The following is a 6124-nucleotide window of genomic DNA, read 5'->3' as shown; positions in this document are numbered from 1 at the left end:
GAAGAATGTCAGAACATTTTCAATCACCAGCTATATATTGTCAAATGCCATTCATGCAATTAAATGTTTGGGTTTGTTGAGGCAAAAACTGCATATCCAAAAGTGAACAACCTGCTGAAAAAAGGATATGTTTAGATCAAAAGGGCTCTTTAATAGTCATTTCCCTACCCATAATAGAGCACGCAATAGACATGATCCACCTGCTAAAACTTGTCTCTGAATACAGAGAGGCTTCTCCCCATTGAACTAAGAAGTTTATAATACTCTATAAGGAATTCCCAAGAAGCTTCCTAAAAAGTTATTTCTACCAGCTATAAATATTATATAACTCAAAACAGAAGTAGAAGATATAAATCAGGTTTTTCTAGTTATATAATTGTTACTAGACCAGTCCCATTGTGTGAGTAAATTGATTTCAAGATAATACTCAATAGATTGAGAATTTGTACAAAATTTTCAGATCATTTTGGTTTGATTAATTCCAAGTTTGGGTCAATTTTGGATTCAAGTGGTCTTGGTGTTAGGTCGATTTTTCAGTCGGGTCATCATAAATTCAGATCATTTTGGGATTCTAATCATTCAGGATCAAGTCATTTCAAGATTACTTGTTTGAGTACTTTCAAGTTTGGGTGTTTCGGTTTGGATTGTTTCATGCTCAGATCAACTTGGGTTCGATCAATTCATGTTAAGGTTAGACAGATTCATGTTATTGACTTTTATGGTCACAATACATTGGTCGGGATTGGTTTCCGGTGATTAAGTCAAATTTTGGTTTGGATCAGACTAGATGGGTATATATTATACCCTTTGTTCAACAATCAAAATAGTATAGTCTTACATTCTTTATAAGCATGTAATCTTGAAAACAGTTCCCATTGACAATCAAACATAAATGTAAATGTAATAGTTGCATCCAAGAAGTGCTGCCACCATCTTTATTTTCTCTATCGTTTGACAGATACCCTTTAATTGATAGTCAATTATAAATTTGATTCAATTGGACCTCATTGGCACAGAGAAGAATCTGCAACAAATTATGAGTTTAACGTGACTATTACCAAGGAGTTTAAGTAACTGTCTGAGAAACTCAAACTGCCAAAATATCTGCTTACATGCTAAATTTGCATTCACATTCCACTTCATGTAGGAAGTTATGTTATTTGGACTAGGGTGTATGTTAGATACAGGTATGCGTTTAACATAGTTATGGTCAATTTTTCTAAGTTTTTTCATGTATAGGAATTCTCGAGGCATCATGCGCCACATGGAAACTTCAGAAAAATGAAGAGCAAAGAACAATTTAAGATTGAGGGAAAAAGAAATCAGTGAAGAGTCTGAATAATATTCTACAAACTGCGCCATAAACGGGCAGCATCAGCCTGAGTATTTGTTCAAGGACTTGGGTCCCACTTGATTCAATCATTCCAATGGAATTGGTCTAATGCAAAGGAACTCGATGTTGACCTAGATTAAACAAGAATTGCAAATTCAGTAAGAAAGATATGCCTCTCTGAAATGCAATGGCGATATTGGAGAAAGAATAATTTGCAAACACTACCTCAATAACTGCGTCCGATGTAAGCTCTTGTACTAATGAGTCATTTCGGATGGTATCGCACGATATTTCGGTTGACCATAGAAGCTGCATTTTCATATCAAATCAGTGTCAAGCATGCCAGAAAGAAAATTGCACTTAATTTAGGTATAACTGACTCAAACAGATAATGACTAAGCAAGTTGTCATTTCCTTAACATCATGCTGCAGTTGTTCAATGTCTCATCAACACCAATGGCACCCTCAAGCCAAACCCAAAAAAGTGGCTAGCTACACAAATTAGTTAAGACTTCAAGCTTATCAGAACAGTGCCCCAAGCAGCAAAGGCACTTGAGTAGAAAGAGCTAAATTTATACATTCAATTGCAAGGTGAGATGAAATAGCAGAGAATGATGAGATTCTGTAGAACGTTAAGATTTTATTATGTTAATGTACTTTGTCAGTACAAAGCTAGCAATATCCCACACCCAACCCACCTACTACAAAATGCTTTTGACAAAGAAAGCTTACAAAGATGAACCAGTGTGGTCAGGCATGCGCCTAGATATGCTTACGTCTTAGCATTATTCAAAAAAACCTCATCCCATTAGGCGTGGCCCTTTGATCAGGCACATGCTTGGTGAGCTTAGGACTTTTTTTAGGCAATAGGCATAAGTAAGAAACAGGGATCCCTGATTGAATTTCACTTTAAATTTCATTTTACTTTCAGTGTTTTCATTTGATATGCCTTTATTAGTAAAAAAGAGATAACATCAAACTCTATCCTTCTCAATATTTGAGCAGTCAACAGCATAAGAAAATCATGCATATTGACCTGTGAAAAAATTGCATGTTTTGTAGATAAACTACACCACCTTTAGAGTTTACTATCTTAAGCTTTATATTTATATATGCAAACACAGACTAGAAAAAACTCACATACATATTGCGGTTTACTTTACTCTGGCTGGTGCTTTTTTGCACCTTGCGCCTAAAGCAATATAAGGGTTTTAGCACCTAGACTGCACCTTGTGCTTCACAACACTGGATGACACTCGCACATAAAAATGGTTTTGAAAAATAAAGCTATAAGCTAGTTAAAACATTGCATATGACCAAATGGAATTCAAATACAGAATAAGGGGAGAACAGAATACATACAAGTTAAAGGTCTATCCTAGTGCGCATGTAGTGAAAAAATGACAAAGCCAGCAACAACCAGATATAGTCAATAATTGGAGGGGAAAAGTATGTTAACAATACATATTTAAATTTATTGTTCTCATTACATTAATAGCCAATTTGGAGCCAAGATGAAAAATACGCTACAAAGAGATTGAGAGGAGAAATGGTTCTTTATTTGAATAAAGAAAAGGAAACAGACCGAGTAAAGGATTGTTAATCTAAATCAGACAAATCAAATAAACTATGAAATTTCATTTGCACAATCTCATATAACGGAACAGGCATAAACAGCCTTTTGCAGTTTGCATTATGCAATAATTAGTTGTAAAACCTGCTGCTTGTAATTTGGATTAGAATGAAACTTAGATAATTGTTAAATTAGAAAGTAATTAAAATAAATCAGGGTAAAAGTAACAGGTCACCTCATAATTCACTTATTCTATTAAAAGACAATAGGATCAAAAAACATCGGTCCAAGACATGTTTCTGAGATGCTCAAGCTTCACAAAAGTCTCATTGCCTTTTAAACATAGTACTAGTGTTTTTTTACTGATAGCCTGATACTGCTTCAGCTATGAATCAATTATATACTTCTTTGATGAGCGACGGCTTAATACATAACAAAGAAAATATCAAACAACAAGATTAAACAAAACCACAATAAGAATTGACAATAACTATGGATTTATCCTTAATTGACCTTATCACATAACATTCAAAACTAAAAATATGATATCTTTATTGGATGGAGAAGTTATAGACAGATATTTACCATCAAACTTATCATTCTGTGCAACCACAATTGGTGAGCCCTCCAGCTGCAATCAGTGGACAGAACATTTGACACTCTCAAAATCCATGAAAATCTATAAAAATCTAAAATGTATACATTAGCGACCTTCAATATCTGAAGAGTGTTTCTAAACAGTATGTCTAAGTCCCTAGAAATACCGATTAAGATACCATTTCAAGAAATGTTGCACTTCAAAATGTTGACAATATTGGTTACAAAGTTATTTTAACAAATTCATGGAATGGAACTTTGAGTTACCTTACAAGACAAGAGCTTAATACAGCACCATTAGGCTGTTCTTCAACTCTAAAAGCAAACGGGCAAACTCGAAATTGAAAAACTTAACCTTATACATAACACCAAATGTATTATCATCTACCCTCTCAATCTTCTGCATCAGCCGAGTATTGGCTCGCTGTAACTCATATACTCAACTGCAACCACCAAAACAAAATCCCAATTAAAATAATAACACAAAAAAAAAATTATCTCATCAGGCTTCAACAGAGTTTTTACTTTCCCAAAAGATTAAGAGAGTGACGCATCTATTTCAAAAATAAATAAAAAAATTTGGTGTAAAAAAAATACTTTAAAGAATTTAAAAAAAATGTTTAAGTAATATATGGATAATTCGTTAATTTTGCTATTATAATTAGATAGAAAACTGTTAATTAAATAGAATCAAACCCTTTTAACAATTTAAAAATAGTTAAATGCATAAATAATTTTATAAACCTTAAAACAAACAGCAACAAAGAAACAAGTAAAAGAAAACAATATATATATAATTGTGGTGCAAGATTACTGAGAGGGCGGTTCAACTGGCGAACGGAAATGGACTCCTTTCGACGAGCGACAAAACGGGCTTTAGGGGGGGAGTCGGTGGCGGAGGCCTTAACGCAGAGCAAGTGAAACGACGGTGGATTTTTGGAGGTTTTGATGGATGATATGTTTGAAGGAAGGAAAGGCGCGTTGAAGTGAGTGAGGAAGAAGATCCTAAGACCATGTTTGAAACGACGTCGGAGAAATGGTTTCCGAATCCAAGAAGGTAGATAGAAAGCGGATATTTGGGGAAGAAGCCTTGAACTGTGGACTCTGGTGTTTTGATCCCAGGGATAAGAGAAGAGATTTTTTGCCTGCCATTTGCGCCTGTGGTTAAATTGCGTCCCCTCGATAAAAAACAAAATTCAAACTAGTCAGAAAAATATGTACGTTAGTTGTGAAGTTAAATTACTTCAAAGGTTAAAATGATAGTTGTGCATATACACCTTCACTCTTTTGATGGATACTTGCGATATTTAACTTTCGTACGCTAGTTTGGATGGACGATTAATTGTAATGTAGAAAGTTTAATTTATTTTTTTTTTGTCTCACGTTACCATATTGTTATAGTATTAAATTTACTATTAATATTATTTTTACACTAATCGCAATAAACTTACCGTGCATCTAAACTCACCTTAAATTACCACCTTCTTCCACTATAGATCTCCCATTCCTTAACCAATGATTCCTTCTCTCTTTTCTCTCATTCCAACTTTCCTCAATAATTACACTTTCTTCCTTTTTTTATCTAGCTCCTTATTTTTCCTTAACTAGCTCTATTTTCATATTGTAACTCTCAACTTTTATCGCATTTTTCCCCCAATAATTGATTTGGTGAGCGTAAACATACATAATTCATTCTAGCTTATACATTCTTGTATGTATAAAGAAGAATGAGAACAAGATTCTCAAGCTTAGAACCAACTTCAAACAACCCAAGTCAACATAGACTAGTAGGAGGCAACAGTATCTTCCACAACAGTTGCAACCAACCACCATTATTATCTACATAACCTGTATGACCCTCGCCACCTAGATATTACACTCAATATCCAAACCAACAAAACCAACCACCACCTCCTTAAGGCAGCCATGGAGAGCAAACGTCACAAACCCAAACTCTAGCTTACGGTAGTTCACAGAGATGCAAGAAAAAAATGTGGATACTTCCTTGCAGCAACGAATATATTAGCAACAACAAGAGGCGAATTTTAAGTTTTATGTTGAACCTTCACTAGAAAGCTATAATAGCTCGCACAGAGGTTTCCCACCATTACATGATCACCAAAGGCGAAATCCTAACATACACTTACATTTAAGGGCAAACATTTTTCTAACCTTGCTAATTCTATGAACTCGATGAGCAGAGGGAGAGATGGTAGTTAGTGGAATCAACAACGAAAGCAAATTGAAAGAGCTCCATATAACAGGTTTGAAACTTATACACCTAACCTTACTTCGTCGCTTATATTCTTAGCTAGATAGAAAATTAAGGAATTTTAGAAACACCCCCATTGGTGAAACCTAGTCACTTTATAGTCAGCCCATAGGTGTCAGTTTCATAATGCTCCTGATCACAAGAATAAAACTGTATACACCTAAAGGATGCAATTGAATCTATTGTGTGGAAGGGATAGTTAAAGTAGTATGTAGCTCAACCCTTCAAAATCGAAATAACAGAGAGTATGGTAATTGAAATGTTGGTTCTTCTCAAGAGTTTAGAGAGGACAAAGCAAGAGATAAGCAACTACTTAAGGGAGTCATCAACGTGATGGTGGAAAATAATT

The 6124-nt window shown here is 34.6% G+C and overlaps 1 pseudogene; it reads right to left on the bottom strand.

Annotated features, from left to right (window-relative positions):
• Positions 1-1300: 1300 nt before the first annotated feature.
• LOC121215888 (uncharacterized) lies at positions 1301-4699 on the bottom strand (annotated as a pseudogene).
• Between the last annotated feature and the right edge of the window lie 1425 nt (positions 4700-6124).

Source organism: Gossypium hirsutum, chromosome D04 (assembly GCF_007990345.1).
Source record: "Gossypium hirsutum isolate 1008001.06 chromosome D04, Gossypium_hirsutum_v2.1, whole genome shotgun sequence".
NCBI lineage: Eukaryota > Viridiplantae > Streptophyta > Magnoliopsida > Malvales > Malvaceae > Gossypium > Gossypium hirsutum.
This window is presented reverse-complemented; position numbering and strand designations above follow the sequence as displayed.